The 24,786-nt window shown below is 40.5% G+C and overlaps 1 long non-coding RNA gene across 13 annotated transcripts in view; it reads left to right on the top strand.

Annotated features, from left to right (window-relative positions):
* LOC110742127 overlaps positions 1-24,786 on the top strand; it is a 123,828-nt gene that overhangs the window by 36,584 nt on the left and 62,458 nt on the right. For all 13 annotated transcript variants that reach the window (XR_004180619.1, XR_004180618.1, XR_004180614.1 and 10 more), the window contains one exon: positions 10,090-10,242. This is a non-coding gene — a long non-coding RNA (uncharacterized LOC110742127). The remainder of the gene's footprint in view (positions 1-10,089; positions 10,243-24,786) is intronic.

Below are 24,786 nucleotides of genomic sequence, written 5' to 3' on the forward strand. Positions count from 1 at the left end.
CCTATCAAACACTGTCTGACAATTCATCACATAAGCTAAGAAAATGGAGAAGGACTGCCTGGTTGTCTGGGGAGGGGAATAGGTCAAAGATCACCTAGACTTGTGAATTGGTGGCTCTTGATGATCTCCAGGCTTCTGATAATTTATTCTCGCCTTTCTTCTCTGATCAGTCTAATTTCCTGCCTGAGACAGACATTTTGATACCATGTGAAAGTGCTGAGCCAACCCACATAGACTAAGTCTGGAAAACATTTAATTTCTTGAAAGAACAAGATTCCTGATGAGGATGGGTGGTTTAGGCCTTGACTTGATTTCACATGAAAAAGAAAAGCAAAAATACAGGAATTTGCACAGGTTGCCCCAAACTGCAATATGCAAGGCAGCCATGTTTCCTGGCCCATTTGTCTCTGGGTGGCGTTTTTTCAGACAGGAAGGGCGGGAGAAGACTGCTCCAAGACAGGGTGTCCTTGAAAATCTGAAGCACTACTGCCACCGTGAGGAAATCGTTTAGACAGACTAGGCCATTACAGCGTCCTTCCCGGGAAGCCTCGCCGTAGGAGAAAGTCTGGTCTGTGAGAAGGTGGAAGAGGATTGGGCTCCAGGCTATAGGTCTTGTTGCCTTCTCCTGTAAGGCCTGAAGAGATACCTGGACTTTGGTGGTATCTTGGTGTAGAACCTGGAGAGTGAGGGGCTTGGAGTGAAGCAGCAGCCGCCAGGCGGTCCTGGTACAGGAAGTCGTGGGGCGGGGCCTCGGTCCCTCGATCCACCTGCCTTGGCCTCGCAAAGTGCTGGGATTACAGGCGTGAGCCACCGCGCCTGGCCCATCACAAAATCTTAATTGCATTCTCTGTGTCCTCATAAACAGCCATTCCCTGCCTCTGTCCCTCCTGGTGTGGGCAGGACAGCAGGAACCCTCTCAAAGACACATGTAGGTTCTTATGGGCATCTCTTTCCTGTTCCTGCCCCTTGGAGGAAGAGTCGGATTTTCACGAGCTGTCATCTTGCTATGGATCTTTGGGTCTCTGGTAGCATCGCGCACAATCAACAGGGTTATTCCAAGGGAAGTTTACAGGATTTGCTATTATAACCTTCACTCTCCAGGTTCTGTAGCAAGATACCGCCAATGTCCAGGTCTCTTTTAAAGCCTTAGAGGAGTAGGCAAGGACTCCCAGCATAGAGGCCAAGCCTCTTCCACCTCTGGCCTCTTCCACCTCTTACCTGACCAGATCTGCCCCAACAGGTAGCCCTCACTAGAACTCTATAATGGCGTAGGGGTTTCGTTAAACGACATCCTCACGATGGCAGTAGTGCTCCAGATGTGCCAAGAAGTCTTGTCTTGGAGCCCTCTACTCCCGCCCTTCTTGTATGAAAAAACGCCACCCATAGACAAAGGCACCACCAAACATGGCTGCCTTATATTTATCCCGGTTTGGGGCCAGCAAGTCTTACTGCTGCACTTTTGCTTTTGTTTTCCACTTGAAATCAAACAAGACCCGCCCTCACCAAGAATCTTTGCTTTCAGAAATTAAATATCCTCTTGCCCAAGTCTTTGAAGGTATGATTTATTTCACAGAGTTACAGGGCCAGTGTATTTCATGGTATAAAATTATCTTCTTCAGGGATGAAGGCATAAAGAGAAAATTACTTGAAACTTGGAGATCTTCTCTGGCAATCAATTTACAAATTCTGGTGTTCTTTGACCTGGCTCCCCGCCCAGACAACCAGGGAGTTCATGTTCTAGCCTCATGTGTTGCATTATAGGCAGTAATTTGTCATCAGCCTTAGAGGAGGGATCCAATAGCTGTCATTGCTGCCTGCCACATATACTCCACATGGAATGATACTCATAGTACATATGTTCAATTCCTGTCGAGGTTACTCAGAGTTATATCTCATGGTCGCATCATTTAACATAAAAATACAACATTTCCCATGTGTTACATATATTTCAAGTATTTCCGGAGACTTTACACAGTGCCTATGTGGGAAATGGATGGGTGCATTATGTTTTCTCCCTTACAGCAAGAGTTAGCAGGCTTTCAGGCAGTGTCACTCTGCTGTGAGGCATGAGTCATTTGTTGCAGCAATGTGAGAACACCAAGGACAGACCAGTTCCAAGTGGGATATAGCAGGAGCGAGCAAGTTTTCTGAGGGTCTCAAGGGTACCCAATTGTCTGGAGAAGACTAGAAGGGCATAAAGAGAAATTGAACCACTGAGCATCGAGGAAGAGTTACATCTTCTTCTAGTGGACTGCTGTACATAAACACATAAACCAAGAGCAGTGAAAGGGATTGAAAATCAATCTATGTTTTAATAGTATTTGTTGGAGATGGCATTACCCATGATCTCACTTCACGTTATCATGTATGACTATTGTGGCAGTTATGTTTTCAAGAAGCATGATTGTTTCTACAAATTCAAAAACAGGTGGCAAAAGTGACATCAATGAAAATTATGCATTAGGGAACTTCTGTAGTGTATCTCTCCGGAAAGGCAACTCAAAACAATCAAGAATCTATAATTAGAAGATCATTGTCTCAACACAATATATGGGGCATTTATAAAAAGTCTACAGGTAGTATTATACTCAAGAGTAAAAGACAGAAAACTTTCCTCCTAAGATCATGAACAAGGTAAGAATGCACACTTTTGCCCTTTTCTTGAACAGTACACTTAAAATTCTAGTCAGGGTCATGGGACAATGAAGATATATAAAAGGCATCCAAGTTGAAAAGAAAAAAATGGAAATTATCTCTCTTCATAAAGTTGATGATCTTATAAAAATGCTTAAAAATGCAGAAAAACCATATTTGAGCTAATGAACAATATTCAGCAAGCCCTGCAGGATAGAACATTAAATGGTAAAAATCAGTTATAGTTGTGTACACTAGCAATGAACAATCTGAAAATTGAATTAAGAAAGCAATTCCATTTATAATAGCTTCAAAATAAATCATATTTTAAGGAGAATGTTTCACTAAACAGATGAAAGACTTGTACATTGAAAATCACAAAATATTGGAGAACTTAAAGATTACCTAGATTTTTAAAAAAGACATCCTGTGGTAATGAGTTGGAAGACTAAATATTTATAATATGGCAATACTAGCCATAGAGATCTATAGATTTAATGTAATCCTAATTATTATTCGCATGAGCATTTATTTTTGGGAAAAAGAAAGAGCAAATTCTAAAGATCCTATTAAATTGCAAGAGATCTGAGTAACCAAAGTTTGAATAAGAAAAACCAAGGTGGAAGACACACTTGTAGATTTCAAAACTTACTAGAAAAGCTAGAGTAATCAAATCAGGGTGATGATCAAATGAGAATACACACAGTGATTAATGGAAGAGATGAAGAGTCTGAAAATAAACCAAGACATTCTGGTCAATTGACTTTTCACAAAGTTATCCAGTTCATTTAATGAGACATGAATAGACCCCTTAAGAAATAGTGCTTAGACAACTGGTTATCCACATACGAAAGGAAGTTAAACCTCTACCTCACATCATATGCAAAACTTAACTCAAAATGTATCAAATGTCTAAAGATAAGAGCTAAAGCTATAAAACCTTCAGGGAAACTATAGGAATAAATCTTCAGAACTTTAGATTTGGCAATGATTTTTTAGCTATACAACCAAAAGCACCAATAACAAAAGAAAAAATAAATTGGACTTCCCTGGAATTAAAAACTTTTTGCATCGAAGTGCACAATTCAGAACTTGAAAAGGCAGCTTACAGAATGGGAGGAAATATTTCCAAATCAATTATCTAAAAACTGCGAATATCCAATACATATAAAGGACTCTTAAAAACAACAAAAGACAACCCAATTTTTAAAAAAATAGGCCAAGGGAGAGTGAGGTCACCAAAATGGTAGAGTGGAAGCAATCTGACGTTATCCCCCAAAAAACTAAAAACAGCTGTCTAGTGCCAAGATTGTCACAATCAATATTGCAGAACTGAAAATTGAGACTATGACGATCTGTGGGGCCATAAGAAAGTGAATACATATGAGCAGCTGGTAAGATTAATGGACTTCTCTCTCCATGATGGACTTCTTCTCCAACCAGAAGCTGCTAGGCACCACGTAGAAAATTCCCCCTGGACTCACGGTTTCCTCTATAAAATGTGAGATCCAGGCAGGCAGCTAGGTTCTCTCCCATTTTGGTGTCCTTTGCAGGAATGCTGTTCTTGCCTCACTCCCTAGACAGCATCCTGACTGCCTGTAGGAAGAAAAATCTCTGAGGGCAGTTAGAGACAATAAGTGGAGTTGAAGCTAGCAACCCCAGTGCATTAAATTTGGGGACTCCTCTTTTACTCTAAGAAGACCTCAAGTCAGAGAGGGCATCAGCAGCAACATGAAAATGAACAGGAAGGAAAAAAGAACAGGAAAGGCTATACTTTGGCTGGGAATGGTGGCACATGCTTGAGTCCCAGCACTTTGGGAGGCCGAGGCAGGCGGATGACCTGAGGTCAGGAGTTCAAGACCAGCCTGGTCAACATGGTGAAACCCTGTCTCTACTAAAAATACAAAAAGTAGCTGGATGCGTTGGCACACGCCTGTAATCCCAGCTACTTGGGAGGCTGAGGCAGGAGAATCCCTTGAATCCAGGAGGCAGAGATTACAGTGAGCCGAGATTGCAGTGAGCCGAGATCATGCCATTGCACTCCAGCCTGAGTCACAGAGCAAGACTCCATTAAGAAAAAAAAGAAAGAAAGAAAAGAAAAGAGAGAAAAAGAAAGGCTATACTTAGATAAAATAGATTAAAAGTCAAAAATTGTAAAGAGAGACAAAGAAGGTCACTGTATAACAATGAAAATGCCAATACAACAAGAAGATATAACAATTGGAAATATGTATCTACCCAACACTGGAATACGCAGATATTTGGAGAGCAAAATAAGGCAAACATTTGAAGATCTACACAGAGAGATAGAATGGTGTACAACAATACAGGGAGACTTCAGTACCCCACTTTCAGTAATGGAAAGCTTATCTAGACAAAGAAACATTGGAATTAAACTATACTCTAGACCAAATGAACTTAACTGACATTTACAAATTATTTCATCCAATTGCTCTAAAATGTACATTCTTGTCATCAGTACATGGAACATTCTCCAGTATAGAGCATATGTTAGGCCACAGAACAAGGTTCAACAAATTTAAGAAAACACCTGAAAATATGAAATTACTAGAAGAAAAGATTGCAGAAATGCTTTAAGACATTGTTCTGGGCAAAGATTTTTTGTATAAGACCGGAAAAGCCCCAGCAATCAAAGCAAAAATGGACAAATGAGAGTAAATCAAGCTAGAAAGCTTCTGCACAGCAAAGAAAACAGTAAAGTGAGGAGACAACCTACAGAAAGAGAGAATATCTTAGCAAACTATTCATCTAACAATGGAGTAACAAATCGCAATGTAAAATGAACTCAGCTCATTAACCAAAAACGAAATTATCTGATTTACAAATGGACAAATGATCTGAATAGACATTTCTGAAAGAAAGACACAAATGGCCAACAGATATATGAAAAAATGTTCAACATCACTAACCGTCAGGGAAACGCAAATCAAAACCATGGTGAGATACCATATTACCCCAGTTCAAATGGCTCTTCCTAAAAAGACAGAAAATAGTAGATGCTGGCTAGGAAGCAAAGAGGAATGCTTGTATACTGTTGCTGCAAATGTATATTAATACAGCCACTATGGGACATAGGATGGAGTTTCTCCAAAAAGCTAAAAACAGAGTTACCATATGATGCAGCAATCCCACTGCTGAGTATATATTCAAAAGAAAGGAAATCAGTACAGCAAAGAGATATATGCATTCTCATGTTCATTGCATCATTATTCACAATAGCGAAGATACAGAGTCAACCTAAGTGTTCATTGATGGATGAATGGATTAAGAAAATGTGGCATGCGGCCGGGCGCGGTGGCTCAAGCCTGTAATCCCAGCACTTTGGGAGGCCGAGATGGGCGGATCACGAGGTCAGGAGATCGAGACCATCCTGGCTAACACGGTGAAACCCCGTCTCTACTAAGAAATACAAAAAAAATAGCCGGGCGAGGTGGCAGCGCCTGTAGTCCCAGCTACTCGGGAGGCTGAGGCCGGAGAATGGCGTGAACCCGGGAGGCGGAGCTTGCAGTGAGCTGAGATCCGGCCACTGCACTCCAGCCTGGGCGACAGCGCGAGACTCCGTCTCAAAAAAAAAAAGAAAAAGAAAAAAAAGAAAATGTGGCATGCATATAAAATGGAAGATTATTAAGTCAGAAAAAGGAATAAAATCCTGTCATCTGCAGCAACATGAATGGAACTGTAGGACACTATGTTAAGAGAAATAAGCCAGATACAGAAAGACAAATTATCACATGTCCTCATTCATATGCAGGAGCTAAAATAATCCATCTCATGGAACTATAGAGTAGAATGGTGGGTACCAGAAGTTAGGAAGGGAGGGGAATAAAGAGAGGTTGGTTAATGGCTACGAAAATACAGCTGGACAGAAGGAGTAAGTTCTAGTGTTCAATAGCATAGTTAGGGCAACCATAGTTAACAATAATTTCATGCTTATTTTTAAATACCTAAAAGAACATTTGAAATGTTCCCAACACAAACAAATAATAAATGCATTAGGTGCTGAGTATCCCAGTTATCCTTTTTTGGTTATCACACATTTTATGGATGCATGAAAATATATGTACTACATAAATATGTACAATTATGTGTAAATTTTAAAAATAGGCAAAGGTCTTAAATATACGATTCTCCAAAGAAGATATACAAATAACCAACAGTTCTATGCAAGATGCTTCCATTATTAGTCTTTTCAGAAACGTAAATCAAAACCACCTCATGATACCAATTAACACCCACTAGAATGGGAATTACTTAAAAAGAACAAATATCAGTTGGGTGGTAGAGAAATTGGAACTCTTCTAGAGTGTTGGTGGAAATGCTACGAAAAGCAGTTTATTCACCTACTATGAAAAGCAGTTTATCAGTACTTCAAAAATTTAAACATAGAAGGAACCGTATGAGCTAGCAACTCTACTCCTAAGTATATACCACAAATGATTGAAAACAAATAAACAAGTACATGTATATACTCACTGTATATATTTATTAACAATACCCAAAAGGTGAACATAAGCAAACATCCATCACTTGATGAATGCATAAACAAAATGTGATCTATACATATGGATATTATTCAGCTACAAAAAGAAATGAAGCACTGACATATATTACAACATGGACGAAATTTGAAAACATGCTAAGTGAAAGAAGAAAGACAAAAAAGGCTACTTATTGTGATGATCAGTACTGAGGGAAAGTAGATTAGTGTTTGCTAGGAGTTGGGCATAGAGTGGAATGGGGAATGACTGCTTAATGAGTTCAGGGTTTTCTTTTGTGGTAATGAAAATGATTTGCTACTACATAGAGGTAGTGCATTGTGAATGTACTAAATGCCACTGAATTTGAACATTTTAATGGTTATTCTTATGTTACATGAATTTTACCAACACAGTTTTAAAAAGTGTCAATATTTTTAAACCTATCATTATTTCCAAGAATAACTAATTATATTTGAAAAGTACTCAAGTTATCAGTGAAGAAAACTTGTTTTAACAATTATACTACAGGAGAATTTGAACATGAATTTATAAATGTACATATTATATGTGCATAGGAAAGAGATAATAATACATAGCATAGATATTTTAAAAGTGATTATTTCTTCTCACTAGGTTTGACCTACCATATGTTTTCTGCTTATAATTTCTTAAATTTCTTCTAGAGTAAAATATAAAAAAACTCAAGCACTGAAAAGTATAAGTCGATATGGATATATTCAAAGATTATAAGGTGATGCTGAAGATTTTGTACAAAATTTCAAACAGCACGAATCCAACTATACTGAATGTAAAATGTGTGTGGGACTGTGTGTGTATTCATATCTGTTTATATGCATATACAGATTTTTAAATGCCATATATATGTTTTTTTTACACAGGGTCTCACCCTGTCATCCAGGCTGGAGTGCAGTGGCGTGATCATGGCTCACAGCAGCCACGACCTCCCTGGGCTCCAGTGATCCTCTCACCTCCACCTCCTGTGCAGCTGGGCCCACAGGTGCATGTCACCATGCCCAGGTATATTTTGTATTTTTTGTAGAGACAGGGACTCGCTTAATTGCCCGAGATGGTCTCAAACTCCCAGGCTCAAGCAATCCTCCTACCTCAGCCTCTCAAAATGTTGGGATTACAGTCTTGGGCCACCACACTCAGTCAATGGCTTATATTTTAAATCATGGTCAGTGTTATAGTGAGTATATGTTTGAATATGATATTTTTGGCCCACAAATTCATATCTTTAATTCATAGTTATATAAACAGAGACATTAATGAAACCATGTAGCGGCATGTGAGTGGTGTGAATACATCCGTCTTACAGTTTTCTTAGGGTTCACATCTAAGTGACTGCATGTGAGAGATGCCTATTTCAATTATCATGTATTGAATTTTGTTTTCCTTCTTTGAGTTTTTAAAGATAAAATTTGAAGGTAAGAATTAGAGTTAAAATCTCAAGAATAATTTTAAAATCCTCATTTTCAGAGGTATAAGCATGTATAATATACATATTTGTATGATATGTAAATATTTATGTGTTTATATATGTATAAACACATTTTTAGATTAAAAAGAGCAATCAGAACTTATTTTTTAATGACTACTACAATCACAAAGTTCTTTGTATATAATTTCTTGTCTAAAATCAAGAAATTGCTGGTCTCAAACTCCTGACCTCAAGTGATCCGCCCGACTTGGCCTCCCAAAATGTTGGGATACAGGCGTGAGCCACTGCGTCTGGCCTGAATCCGATTTAAATATAAATTTATTGTGGCGTTTGACTGTATATATTGTCACTGTATATACAGAACTTTTATCTATGTATTGAAAGTGGGAGCAAATATGAAAAAGGGTATCAGTGTTTTTTATTTTTATTTTTTGAGACGGATTCTCATTCTTGATGCCCAGGCTGGAGTGCAATGGTGTGATCTTCGCTCACTTCAACCTCTACCTCTTGGGTTCAAGCGATTCTACTGTTTCAGCCTCCCAAGTAGCTGAGATTATAGGCATGTGACACGAGCTAATTTTTATATTTTCAGTAAAGGCGAGGTTTCGCCATGTTGGCCAGGCTGGTCTCGAACTCCTGACCTCAAGTGATCCACCTGCCTTGGCCTCCCAAAGTACTGGGATTACAGGTGGACATCAAGGCCCAGCCTTCAGTGTTTAGCCATGGCATTGCTTTTCTCTTGATCACCACATTTTTGAGACGGAGTCTGGCTGTCCCAGGCTGGTGCAGTGGCGATCTCTTCACTGCAAGCCCGCCCGGTTCACGCCATTCTCCGGCCAGCCCGCAGCTGGGACTACAGGCTCGCCACCACGCCCGGCTAGTTTTTGTATTTTTAGTAGAGATCCAGGTTTCTTCATGTTGGGCCAGGATGGTCTCGACCTCCTGACCTCGTGATCCACCCGCCTCGGCCTCCCAAAGTGCTGGGATTACAGGCTTGAGCCACCGCGCCCGGCCTACATCTTTTTAACTTCTTTGCAAATCCCACCTCTTTGTTACTAATGTGAAAATATAGGACTGATTCCTAACTGATAAACAGTAACACACATACACGGTAAACTCATAGGACATAGTTGTAAGCCGTTGCAGTTTAATGAACCAGGAAAATGTTTGTGTTACAATGTTATATAATGAAACCGTAAAACAAATTCCTGGGATCTATCTGATTAGCATTTATAGTCATTCCTGTATTTGTGTACATGCAAGTAGGGTTGTATGTGTCTGTCAAGCTTGAGAGTTATCTGGACTCTTATGTTAGAGCCCCACTAAATAGCAGCCTCCCTCTCAACATACAAGGCCTACTGACTAGGTCTGAACATGGAGTAAAACTTCCAGGGAACCTGGGTAGGGAGTCTGGAGAAGAAACGCGTGGCCTGGTGCCTAGATTTGCTCTCCTCCAAGACCTTAAATGTCAACTTTTTTTTTCTTTCTCTTTAGACATGGATCCCTGAGGTTGGTCCCCAATACTACAAGGCAATTTGATATCATAATAGAGCACTGCAGACACAATGCTGAGTGAAGAGGAGTAGAAATGGGAAGACTTGGTTGAGCAGAAACTGAATTCTTGAAAAGAGGAGATGCTCGATGAGGGTGAGTGGATGACACCTCAGTTCAATATCCAATAAATGCCAAAAGTGGAATACCTTTACACAAATGTAGCAAAATGTTAGGTAACCATAGTTTCTGGTATCTTTGTCTCTTCTTGGCCTTTTTTTTGAAACGTGATGGGCGGGAGAGGAGCGACTGGAACAAAATTAGCTGGCTTTTCTCGCACAATACTGCCATCGTGCGGAAATAGTTTCATAGCATCCAAAGCCGTGAACGTTTTCTCCCTGTAAGCCCTAGCAGTTGCGGAAGGAAAAGTCGCCCAAGACAAGTTGACATTCCTACCCTTTTCTCTGAGGCCTGGCAGAAGCAATGGACAAATGCAAAGTCTTAGTGAAGTATCTGCTGAGTGAGAGACCAGGACTAAGCCAACTGCTTCCAGGAAGTCCTAGTACAGGAAACAGAGGACAGGGCCTCAGTTTCCTCATACTGGGGACAAGACTAGAAGATGACACAGCCAAGTGCAGACCCTTGGGGCATTTATGTTATGAATATGCCGTTGGGAGTTTTAGGCAATCTGGCTGTCCCTGTGTTATGGGGCTGTGACATTTACAGCAGCATTGTTAGGTTGCAATGGACAGGCCAGTTCCAGGGACCGTCTATCTGAAGCCAGTGTCATTCACATGGTCCTCAATACACAAAAATTCTAAACACCATTGCCTACAACTAGAGGGACCTCTGTAGAGGAGTGAGGATATATTAACATGCCTATGAGGGCCAGATCATCTTTTAGGAGAGCCGATTTGCTAAAGTGGATGAAGGCCAAGAATGTGATGGAAGGCCTAAGCAATTATCTGAGCGCACAAGCCAGCAGCTTCTGTGACTTTATAAGTTCAGGAGAAAGTCTTTTGTCATAATGGGACCCCGATGTCATCTCAGTTCTCTCAAGGAGGGCAGATAGGTGGCTCTTTCCTGTTCGATGTCCTTGAGAGGTATGGCATTGTTTAGGCCTGAGCAAATCATTATGTACTGCATCCAAGCTAGTATTTTCTCTAGCAGCTTCAAATCCATTTCCTAATGAAGATATCCAACCTTTGGTATGGAGACCTCCAGATACTCTATGACTCATAATTGAAGAATCAATAAGGGTGACTAAAAGTGTATGGGTGACTTGATCCTCATGACATTCTTCCTCAGAGTTTATTATCTTAGTATCTGAATTCTTAATGAAAGGAATTAATGTTAGTCTGGTTCTGCACTGTGACGTTACAGTGCTTCAAGAGCTTGTTCAGGTATGACCTCTCCTGGCCTCTGAGGATTCAGGCAGGCATTCCAGGGTAAGGCATTCTAGGGTAGCCTGGCTTTTTTGACATCTTTGACTGTGTCTAGCTCTCACTCTAGCTAGTTTTGTTGAGTTGAGTGATGATCTGCAGACATAGATGATATTGGCATGCATGAATGTCCTGGAGACTCTAGGGGAAACATTTCCCCATGATCCTTGTTCCTGGAAAGGACAAAAAGGATATCTTACCTCCCCGGAGTATTTCACCTAAAGTAAACTTAGACATCTGCTAAACTGCCTCCCTCCTATGGAGGAATAGTTTGACCCGACCATTTTCATGGAAGAATACAGACCTACCTATGGGACAGTGTCTCATATCTGAAGGTAGAAATGCTGGTGGTGCCAAACCTAGAATTCTTTAGGCTAAGTGATCTTTTATTCACCCTGTGCTAACTATCTTTAATAAAGTGGCTATGTGCCTGGGCAGTGGATGGAAGCCTGGAAAGGAAATCACAGCTAGCCAACTACCAGTGGCAGTGACAAGGAGATTGATTGGTTTATTCTGCAATGAAAGGTAGTGTGGAGGGGCAATGAGCCTCTCATTCCCATTTAGGTTGGATACATGTCATTCATCTGTACCAGGTAGTCCCTTTATCCCTCACAATTTCTTTCTTTTTTTTTTTTTTTTAAGGCCGAGTCGCCTTCTGTTGCCCAGGCTGCGGTGCAGTGGCATCATCTCGGCTCACTGCAACCTCCGCCTCCTGAGTTCAACCAATTCTCCTGCCTCTGCCTCCCAAGCAACTGGGACTACAGGCGTGCACCACCACAAACAGCAAATTTTTGTATTTTTAGTAGAGACGGGGTTTCACCATATTGGCCAGGCTGGTCTCCAACTCCTGACCTCGTGATCCACCTGCCTTGGCCTCGCAAAGTGCTGGGATTACAGGCGTGAGCCACCGCGCCTGGCCCATCACAAAATCTTAATTTTATTCTCTGTGTCTTCATAAATAACCATTCCCTGCCTCTAATTTAGGGAGAAAAGAAAAATTACAGAACCTTGAGGATTAAACCTACCACACCGTAAGATAAATGATAAAGTAAAGTATATGTTACTCTACTTCTAACATGTCAGAAACTTAAACCAAACATATAGTCAAGTATGTATTCTATAGAGCCAGTATGCACATTGTGATGCATCTGTAATAATTTAAACAAAAAATTGGCCAGGTGCGGTGGCTCACGCCTGCAATCTCAGCACTTTGGGAGGCCGAGGTGGGCGGATCACCTGAGGTCGGGAGTTCAAGACCAGCCTGACCAACATGGAGAAACCCCATCTCTAATAAAACTACAAATTTAGCCAGGCCTGGTGGTGCATGCCTGTAATCCCAGCTACTTGGGAGGCTAAGGCAGGAGAATCGCTTGAACCTGGGAGGCAGAAGTTGCGGTGAGCCGAAATCAGGCCATTGCACTCCAGCCTGGGCAAAAAGAGCAAAACTCTGTCTCAAAAATAAATAAATAAATAGTGTCTGCTTTTCTAAAGGAATGTTTTTGAGCATATATTTTTCAGATTTTCCTTCATTTACACTGAAGACTTGAAATGTTGAAAACAACGTTTAGTATTGATGATATTTAAATGAATTAATGCTCTTGAAAGCTTTGTTAAAATACATACTTGATCTGCTCCAAACCACAATGTAGAGTGTAACCCAATTTCAATACAGATTTATTATTTGCATGAAATTAGGAATGTATATATAGCCGGGTACAGTGGGTCACACTTGTAATCCCAGGACTTTGGGAGGCTAAGGTGTTTGGATGCCTCGAGGTCAGGAGTTTGAGACCAGCCTGGCCAATATGGCGAAACCCCATGTCTACTAAAAATACAAAATAATTAACCAGGCCTGGTGGCCTGTGCTTGTAATCCCAGCTACTAAGGAGACTGAGGCAGGAGATTCGCTTGAACTTGGAGGTTACAGTGAGCCGAGATTGCGCTATTGTACTGTAGCCTGGGTGACAGAGAAAGTTTTGGTCCCCCCAAAGAGAAAAAGTGTGTATATATATACACGTATATATTTATTTATATCTATATTTTTATATATTTATATATGTTATATAAAAATATATATTTATATATAATCATATAAAAATCCATTATTTAATATAATTTATATATTTATATTTAAAAATATATATTTATGTATAAAGTATATAAAAATATATTTATATATTTTTCATATATTTATATATATATTCATATATATATTTCCATATATATGGAAATAATCCAAATGGTTATTTTTTGCCTTGACAAATTGTATGGTAGTGCTTTTCATCTTTATTAGCACATTGATTTTTCTCAATCTTTGTCAAGCATTATTCTTTAATTAACTAATAGGAGAATACTGTAAGACTTATATCTAAAATACAAATTATTAAAAAAGACACACACAAACACACACACCACTTAAAGTCTCAGGAAATGCCTGAAGAATATGTAGTGTCATGGGACCATGCCGTGTTTTGATGTTAAATGATGAGACCATGAGCTGAAATCTGAGTAACCTAGACAGGAACTGAACATTGTGTAGTATGAGTATCATGCCATGTGGAGCACATATGGCATGCAGTAATGACAGCTTTCTGGTTCCTCCTCTATGATTCTTGCCAAATTGTTGCCTACAATGCAACACATAAGCTAGAAGATGAAGAACTTCCTGGTTGTTGGGGAGAGGGGCCGGGTCAGAGACCACCAAGGTCTGTAACTTGTTTGCTAGAGAAGATCTCTGAGGTTCAAGCGATTTTATCCTTGTCCCTTCATCCCCAAATTTATTCCCTGAAGAGACAGTTTGATGCCATGTAGACTACTGGACCTATAAGTCTGAGGTAAGTAATAATCATATAGACCAGGTTAGGAGGATTTTAAGTTTCTGAAGGAGTAAGATTCCCGATGAGGGTGGGTGGTTTAGGCCTTGGTTTGATTTAAGATGGAAAACAAAACAAAAGCGCCAGAGTAAGACCAGATGGCTCCAAACTCAGCAAAAAGCAAGGCAGCCATATTTCCTTGTGCCTTTGTATCTGGGTGGCGTTTTTTCAGACAGGGAAGGCGGGAGAAGAGGGATCCTAGACACATCTTGGCACATCTAGTGCACTACTGCCATCGTGCGGTAGTAATTTAAAGACACCCTAAGCCACAACAAAGTTCTTCTCCTGAGGACTACCTGTTGGAGAAGGTCTTATCTGTGGGGACGTGGAAGAGGCCTGGGCCCCATACTGATCCTCCTTGCCTTCTCGTCTAACGCCTTAAAAGAGATGTGGACTTTGGCAGTGTCTTGGTATAGAACCTGGAGAGTGAAGAAGAGCAAATCCTGTAAATTTCCCTTGGAAGAACCCTGTCCATTGTGCGCGGATACTGATGCCGCAAGAGACCCAAAGACCTGTAGCAAGATGACAACATGGGAAAGCCAGCCAACTCTTGCTCTAAGGGGCAGTAACAGGAGACAGATACCCACAAGAGCCAGAATTCGTCTTTGAGTGAGTTCCTGCTGTCCTGCCCACACCAGGATGAACCGAGGCCCCGCCCCGGACTTCCTGTGCCAGGACAGCCTGGCAGCCGCTGCCTCACTTCAAGCCCCTCACTCTCCAGTTTCTACACCAAGATACCGTCAATGTCCCGGCCTCTCTCAAGACCTTAGAGGAGAAGGCAACAAGACCTAGTCTGGAGCCCAGTCCTTTTCCACCTCGGCCCAGATCAGACCTTCCCCCACAGCGCGACATCCTGGGAAGGAGTGCGTAATGGCGGAGTCTGTTGTTAAACAACTTCCTCACGGTGGCAGTAGTGCTTCACATTTTCACTGAAGCCCTATTTTGGAGCGCTCTTCTCCCGCCTTTTATGTCTGAAAAAACGCCACTCAGAGACAAAGGCGCCACTAAATCTGGATGCATGGAGATTTGTCCAGTTTGGTGCAACCTTGTCTTACGGTTAAATTTTTGCTTTCTTTCTGTCCATCTGAAAACAAAATGAGGCCTGACCCTCCCATGCTCCTCAGGAATCCTGTTCTTTCAGAAATTAAATATACTCCTCACTGTGTCTATCTGGATAGGATTTACTACACACAGTTACAGTCCAGAAAGTTCCGTAGCATTGAATTGTCTCCTTCAGGTGATAAACTTGATGGATAAAAGTGCAATAAGGAAAACGTTATTTGAAACTTGGAAGAGACCTTTGGCAAACAATTTACAAATCCTGGTGGTCTTTGACCTGGCTCCCCTCCCAGAAAACTGGGGGTTCTTCATGTTCTAGCCTCATGTGTTGTTTATAGTCAACAATTCGGCATGAGCCATAGAGTAAGGATCAGATAGCAGTCATTACTCCCTGCCATATATGCTCCACATGGCGTGATCCTCATAGTCCCTATGTTCAGTTCCTATCGAGATTACTGAGTTTCATCTCATGGTCTCAACATTTAACACCAGAACACAACATGTTTCCATGCATTACATATTCTTCAGGCATTTCCTGAGACATTAGATGCTGTGTGTGGCGGGGATGGGTGTGTGTGTTATGTCCTGTCCCTTGGAGCAAGAGTTAGCAGGCTTTCAGGCAGTATTACCATATCATGGTCCTTTGTTGCAGCAGTCTGAGAACACCAAAGACAGGCCTGTTCCAGGTGTGATAAAGCAGGAGCCAGTATGTTTTCTGATAGTCTCAAGGGCATCTAGTCTAGAGACTGAAAGGACCTAAAATTTCACATCTTCTAGTAGAGTTGTTTTTTGGTTTTGTTTTTTTAGATGGAGTCTTGCTCTTTCTCCCAGCCTGGCGTGCGGTGGCACGATCTCAGCTCACTACATCCTCCGTCTCCCAGGTTGAGGGAATCTCTTGTCTCAGCCTCCCGAACAACTGGGACTAAAGGCAGGCTCCACCATGTTCGGCTAATTTTTGTACTTTTGGTAGAGACGGGGTTTCACCATGTGGGCCAGGCTGGTCTCGAACTCCTGACCTCAGATGATCAGCCCGTCTCAGCCTTCCAATATGCTGGATTGCAGGCATAAGCCACTGTGCCCGGTCATTCTATTTATTTATTTATTTAGTGGAGTTGTTACACATAAAGAGATGGGAACCAAAAGGAGTGAAAAGGATTGAAAATCAATCCACATTTTAAAAGTGCTTGTCTGTTGGAGGTAGCATTACCCATGATCTCACTTTGTTAGTGGTGGCAGAGAACCAAGTTACCCCGAGTAACAGGCGGCATGTCCATATGGGTCCAGAGGAACTTCAGTCCTGTCACCTCAGAAGAAAGAACTCGACTGAGGGGCATAAAGCAGAAAATGAGACTGAGGCAAAATTCAGAGCAGGAGTGAAAGTTTATTTAACAGGCTTTAGAACAGGAAAGAAAGGAAAGAAAGAACCCTTGGAAGAGATCCAAGTGGGTGCCTGACTGGCCAAGAGAACAAAAAGACCTTTTAACCTTGACCCTGGGACCTTTTAGGTTCACCTCTTTCCCATGATTCTTGCTTTAGGGTGAGCTTTCTGCATGCGCAGTGCTCTCCTTACCGTTTGGAATTGAGCACTGTGCAGTGTGTTCAGGGAGTTATACACATGCCCATGTGAGGCTTTTTTCTTTTTTCTGGTGGCATGTACCCGGAACATCACATTTTGCCATTTTTTTTTCTCTTAACACGCATGCCCAAGAAGCTGCTTCTCCCTGGGGCCTGCATTCAATTCACATGCTTAATATTAACAGGTGTGGATCATCAAGAGATTGTCTCTCCCAGGCTACCAAATTATCAATTTTAGAGGGGCAATATGATCACTGCCGAACCATCATGTGACATTCCTACTGGGTGGGGGAGAGCCCTTTCCTGCCCTGCTCATAGTCTATCTAACTACTTGTAACTACTTTTTCGTATATGACTATTCTGTCAGGCACATTATGAAGAAGGATGAGTGTTCCTACAAATTCAAAAACAGGTTGCAAAAGTGACATCAATGACAATGGTGCAGTAGACACTTTCTGTAGTCCATCTCTCCAGAAAAGCAACTCAAAACAATCAATAATGTATAATTAGAAGATCATTTTCTTAGCACGATATATGGGGCATTTATTAAAACCTACAGCTAATAATATAGTCAAGAGGGAAAGACGGAAAACTTTGCTCCTAAAATCATGAACAGGAGAAAAACACCCACTGTTGCCACTTGTCTTAAACATTATACGTAAAATCTAGCCGGAGTCATCAGTCAATGAAGATATATAAAACGTATCTCAGTTGAAAAGAAAAAATGGAAATTATTTCTCTTCACAAATATGATGATCATATAAAAAATGCTGCCAGGCACAGTGGCTCACACCTGTAATCCCAGCACTTTGGGAGGCCGAGGCAGGTGGATCACCTGAGTTCAGGAGTTTGAGACCAGCCTGACCAATATGGTGAAACCCCGTCTCTACTAAAAATACAAAAATTAGCCAGGCGTGGTGGTGTGCGCCTATAATCCCAGCAACTCAGGAAGCTGAGACAAGAGAATTACTTGAACCTGGGAGGCTGATCTTGCAGTGAGCCCAGATTGCACCACTGCACTCCAGCCTGGGTGACAGAGTGAGACTCTGTCCCCCAGCCACCCCCCCCAAAAAAAAGGAAGAAAAAAAAAAGAAAAGAAAAGTCTCCCTTGATTCACAGTTTGCTCTGTAAAATGTGAGATCAAGACAGAGAGCTAGCTTCTCTTCCATTTTGGTGTCCCTTGCAGGAATGCTATTCTTGCCTCAATCCCTAGGAGGCATCCTGACTGCCTGTAGGAAGAAAAATCCCTGAGGGGGGTAGTCTGAGACTGAAAGTGGAGTTGAAGCTAGCAACCCCAGTACATTAAATTTAGGGGACTCTTCTTTTACTAAGGCAAAGATCTCAAACCAGAGAGGAACATCAGCAGCGACATGAAAATGAACAGGAATGGAAAAAGAACAAGAAAGGCTGGTCTTATATAAAATAAAGTCAAAAACTGTAAAGAGAGACAAAGAAGGTCACTGTGTAACAATGAAGATGCCAGCCGGGTGCGGTGGCTAACGCCTGTAATTCCAGCACTTTGGGAGGCTGAGGCGGGCAGATCACGAGGTCAGGAGATCGAGACCTTCCTGGCTAATACGGTGAAACCCCGTCTCTACTAAAAATACAAAACTTAGCTGGGCGTGGTGGCAGGCGCCTGTAGTCCCAGCAGCTCTGGAGGCTGAGACAGGAGAATGGCGTGAACCCGGGAGGCAGAGCTTGCAGTGAGCCGAGATCACGCCACTGCACTCCAGCCTGGACGACAGATCGAGACTCCATCTCAAATGGGACTACAGGCGCCAGCCAAAACAAAAGAAGAAGATGCCAATTCAGCAAGAGGATAGAATAATTTAAAATATGTATGAACCCAACACTGGAACACACAAATATATAAGGCAAACATTTGGAGATCTAAACAGAGAGATAGACTGGTGTACAACAATAGTGGGAGACTTCAGTACCCCACTTTCAGTAATGGACAGCTTATCTAGACAAAGAAACATTGGAAGTAAACTGTACTCTACACCAAATGAACTTAACTGACATTTACAAAGTATTTCATTCGACTGCTGTAGAATATACATTCTTGTCATCAGTCAGCACATGGAACACTCTCCAGTACAGAGCATGTGTTAGGCCACAGAACAAGGCTCAACAAATTTAAGAAAAGACCCGAAAATATGAAATTACTAGAAGAGACTGCGGAAATGCTTTAAGACATCATTTTGGGCAATGATTTTTTTGTAAGAGACCTCAAAAAGCACTGGTAATCAAAGCAAAAATGGACAAATGAGAGTAAAACTTCTGCACAGCAAAGAAAACAATAAAGTGAGGAGACAACCTACAGTAAGAGAGAATATCTTTGCAAACTTAAAAAAACTCAGCTCAATAGAAAAAAAACCAAATATATCTGATTTACATATGTGCAAATGATCTGAATAGACATTTCTGAAGGAAAGACACACAAAGGGCTGATGGATACATCTAAAAGTGCTCAACGTCACTAATCATCAGGGAAATGCAAATCAAAACTACAATGGGATACCGTGTTACCCCAGTTCAAATGTCTCTTACAAAAAAGACAGAGAGTAACAGATGTTGGCTAGGAAGCAGAGAAAGAGGAATGCTTGTATAATGTTACCTGCAATGTATATTAGTACAGCCTCTATGAGACACAGGATGGAGTTTCCCAAAAATACTGAAAATAGAATTACCATATGATGTAGCAATCCCACTTTTGGGTATATATCCAAAAGAAAGGAAATCAGTACATCAAATATAAGTATATATACATTGCATTCTCATGTTTATATGCATTCTCATGTATATTGCAGCATTATTCACAGTAGTCAAGATATGGAATCAACCTAAGTGTTCATTGATGGATGAATGAGTTAAGAAACTGTGGCATACATATAAAATGGAAGATTATTGAGCCAGAAAAAAGAATAGAATTCTGTCATCTGCAGCAACATGAATGGGACTTTAGGACACTATATTAAGTGAAATAAGCCAGATACAGAAAGACAAATTATCACATGTCCTCACTCTTATGTAGGAGCTAAAGGAATCCATCTCATGGAATGTATAGAGTAGAATGATGGATACCAGAAGTTAGGAAGGGAAGGGAATGAAGAGAGGTGGGTTAATGACTACAAAAATACAGTTAGACAGAAGAAGTAAGTTCTAGTGTTCAATAGCACAGTTAGGATGTCTATAGTTAACAATTATTTAATGGCTATTTCCAAATAGATAAAACACATTTGAAATGTGCCCGAACACAAATAATAAATGCAGTAGGGGATAAGTATCGCAGTTGTCTTTTTTTGGTTATCACACATTTTATGTGTGCATCAAAATATCATGTGTACCCCATAAATATGTACAATGATGATGCGTCAATTTAAAGAATAGGAAAAGGTCTTAAATATACAATTCTCCAAAGAAGATATACAAATGATCAACAATTACATGAAAAGATGCTTCCATTATTGGTGTTTTCAGAAATGTAAATCAGAACCACTTCATGATGCCACTTAACACCCACTAGAATGGATATTACTTAAAAAGAACAAATATGGGTGGCGAGGCGGAGAAATTGGAACCCTTCTGCAGTGAAGGTGGGAATGCTAAATTGCGAATCTGCTATGGAAAACAGTTTATCAGTACTTCAAAAATTTAAACATAGAAATAATCGTATGACCTAGCAACTCTACTCCTAAGTATACTCCGCAAACAATTGAAAACAAATACTCAAACAAGTACATGTATGTACTCACTGTATATATTTATTAACAATACCCAAAAGGTGAACACAAGCAAACATCAATCACTTGATGAATGGATAAACAAAATGTGATATATACATATGGATATTATTCAGCTACAAAAAGAAATGAAGTACTGACATGTATTACAACATGGATGAAATTTGAAAACATGCTAAGTGAAAGAAGGAAGACAAAAAAGGCTACTTATTGTGATGATCAGTAGTGAAGGAAAGCAGATGAGTGTTTGCCAGGGGCTCGGCATAGAGTGGAATGGGGAATGACTGCTTCGTGGGTCCAGGGTTTTCTTTTGTGGTGATGAAAATGATTTGCCACTACATAGAGGTAGTACTTGCACTGCATTGTGAATGTACTCAATGCCACTGAATTTCACACATTTTAATGGTTAATTATATGTTATGTGAATTATATGAACAGTTTTAAAAAGTGCCAGTATTTTTAAACCTATCATTATTTCCAAGAATAAATAATTATATTTGAAAAGTACTCAAGTTATCAGTGAAGAAAACTTGTTTTAACAATTATACTATGGAGGAATTTGAACATTAGTTTATAAATGTACATATTATATATGCAAAGGAACAGATCATAATACGTAGCCCAAATATTTTAAAAGCGATTATTTCTTCTCACTAGGTTTGACCTACCATATGTTTTCTGCTTATAATTCTTATAAATAAAATATAAAAAAGTTATATTTTATAAATAAGTAAAATATAAAAAAGTTCAGGCACTCAAAAGTATATATTGATATGGATATATTCAAAGATTATAAGGTGATGCTGAGGATTTTGGACAAAATTTCAAATAGTATGAATCCAGTTATATTGAAAGTAAAATGTGTGCAGGACTCTGTATATTCATATCTGTTCATATGCATATATAAATGTTTAAATACCATATATATGTTTTTTTACACAGGATCAGACTGTATTCCCCAGGCTGGAGTGCAGTGGCATGATCATGGCTCAATGCAGCCTAAACCTCCTGGACTCAGGTGATCCTTTCACCTCCACTTCCTGAGTAGCTGGGACTACAGGTACATGCCACCATGCCTGACTTTTTTTTTTTTTTTTTTTTTGGTAGAGACAGGGACTTGCTAAATTGCCTAAATTGCTAATTGCTAAATTGGTCTTGAACTCTCAGGCTCAAGAGATCCTCCTGCCTCAGCCTCCCAGAGTGCTGGGATTAGAGTTGTGAGCCACCACTCCGGCCAATGCCATATATTTTAAATTATGGTCAGTGTTATACTGAGTGTGCGTTTGAATACGGTATTTTTGGCCCACAAATTCATATCTTTAATTCACAGACATTAATGAAACATTATAGCTGCATGTGAATGGTGTGAACACATCCATCTTAAAGTTTTCCTGGGGTTCACATCTAAGTGACTGAATATGAGACGTGCCTATTTCAATTATCATTTATTGAATTTTGTTTTCTTTCTTTTGAGATTTTAAAGATAAAATTTGAAAGTAAGAATTAGAGATAAAAATTCAGGAATAATTTTAAAATCTTAATTTTCAGAGGCATAACTATGTAAAATATATATATTTATATATGTTTATATATGTATAAATAGATTTTGTAGATTAAAAAGAGCAAGGTGAGATCTTAATTCTTAATGACTAGTCCAATCACACAGTTCTTTGCAAATATTTTATTGTCCAAAATCCAGAAATTGCAAATTTTATATGGCAATGTCAAAAACTTGTCAGAAATCAAATTTTAGAATGAAAATCTTCATTCATACTATAGAATATTCATACTAAAATACAGTGTATAGCTAAATCCAATTTAAATGTAAATTCATTGTGTTGACTATATATAGAACTTTTTACCTACGTATTGAAAAAAGGAATAAATATGGAAAAGGGTGTCAGTGTTTAATATACAGTTTTATAAGACTGCTTTTCTCTTGATCAGCACATGGGTTGTTTTGTTTTGTTTTTTGTTTTTACTTCTTTGCAAATTCCACCTTTTTGTTGTTACTAATGAGAAAATATAGGACTGAATCCTAACTGGAAAACAGTAACACATATACACAGCAAAGTTATAGGGCACAGTCTTAAGCCATGGCCATTTAAAGACACAGGAAAATGTTTGTGTTCCAATGTTAAATAATGAAACCATGAGACAAAATCCTGTGATTCATCTGACTGAAATTTATAGTCATTCCTGTGTTTGTGTCCATTCAAGTCGGGTTCTGTGTCTCTCTCAAGCTTGAGAGCTATCTGGTCCCTTATCTCAGAGCTCCACTAAATGGCAGCCTCCCACTCAACATATAAGGCCCAATGCCTACATCAGAACATGAAATGGAACTCCTAGGGAACCTGGGTAGGGAGTCAGGACAAGAACCACATGGCCTGGCCAGGCACAGTGGCTCATGCCTGTAATCCTAGCGCTTTGGGAGGCCGAGGCGGGCGGATCATGAGGTCAGGAGATCCAGACCTTCCTGGCTAACGCGGTGAAACCCCGTCTCTACTAAAAATACAAAACAAAAACAAAAACACTGGGCATGGTGGCGGGCGCCTGTGGTCCCAGATACTCAGGAGGCTGAGGCAGGAGAATGGCATGAACCTGGGAGGCGAAGCTTGCAGTGAGCCGAGATCGCGCCACTGCACTCCAGCCTGGGCCACAGATTGAGACAACGTCTCAAAAAAAAAAAAAGAAAAGAAAGAAACACATGGCCTGTTGCCTAGATTTGCTCTTCTCCAAGACCTTAGGTGTCAACATTTGTTTGTTTGCTTGTTTGTTATTTCCTTAGGCATGGATTCCTGAGGTCTGCCCCAATACTACAAGACAATTTGATATAAGAAAACACAGCAGATACAATGCTGAGTGAAGAAGAGTAGAAATGAGAAGATTGGTTGTGCAGATACTGAGTTCTTGAAAAGAGGAGATGCTTGATGAGAGTGAGTGGATTACACCCCGGTGTAATATCCAATGGAAAACAAAATCAAAATGCTAAGAGTGGAATAAGTTTACACAAATTGAGCAAACTGCTCAGTAGTTCTAGTTTCTGGTGGCTTTGTCTCTTCTTGGCCTTTTTTTGAAATGTGATGGGCGGGAGAATAGCACCTAGAGCAAAGTCAGTTGGCTTTTCCCGTACCATACTGCCATCATGCGGAGAGAGTTTCATAGCATCCAAAGCCCTGAGCATTTCCTCCATGTGAGCCCTGGTAGTTGAGGAAGGAAAAGCCAGTGGAAGCTGAACAGGCCTGAGACACAATTTGATCTTCCTACCCTTTTCTCTGAGGCCTGGCAGAAGCAATGAACAAATGCAAAGTCTCCGTGAAGTATCTGCTGAATGAGGGACCAGGACTGAGCCAGCTGTTTCCAGGAAGTTTTGGCACAGGAAGTAGAGGACAGGGCTCAGTTTCCTCATAGTGGGGACAAGGCCAGAAAATGATACAGCCAAGTACAGACCCTTGGGGCATTTATGTTACGAATATGCCCTTGGGAGCTTTAGGCAACCTGGTTGTCCTTGTGTTGTGGGGCTGTGACATTTATAGCAGCAGTGTTGGATGGCAATAACAGGCCAATTCCAGGAGCCATCGAATGTCACTCACACGGTCCTCAATACACTAAAATTATAAACACCACTGCCTATAGCTAGAGGGATCACTGTAGAGCAGTGAGGATACATTGACATACCTATGTGGGCCAGATCATCTTTTAGGAGAGCCGATTTGCGAAAGTGGATGAAGGCCAAGAATGTAATGAAAGGACTAAGCAATTATCTGAGCGCACAAGCCAGCAGCTTCTGTGACTTTATAAGTACAGGAGAAAGTCTTTTCAAGCCATTCTACTGTTTCAGCCTCCCAAGTAGCTGAGATTATAGGCATGTGACACCACGCCCAGCTAAGTTTTATATTTTCAGTAAAGGCGAGGTTTCGCCATGTTGGCCAGGCTGGTCTCGAACTCCTGACCTCAAGTGATCCACCTGCCTCGGCCTCCCAAAGTACTGGGATTACAGGCGTG

This window comes from Papio anubis, chromosome X (assembly GCF_008728515.1).
Source record: "Papio anubis isolate 15944 chromosome X, Panubis1.0, whole genome shotgun sequence".
In the NCBI taxonomy this organism is placed as follows: domain Eukaryota; kingdom Metazoa; phylum Chordata; class Mammalia; order Primates; family Cercopithecidae; genus Papio; species Papio anubis.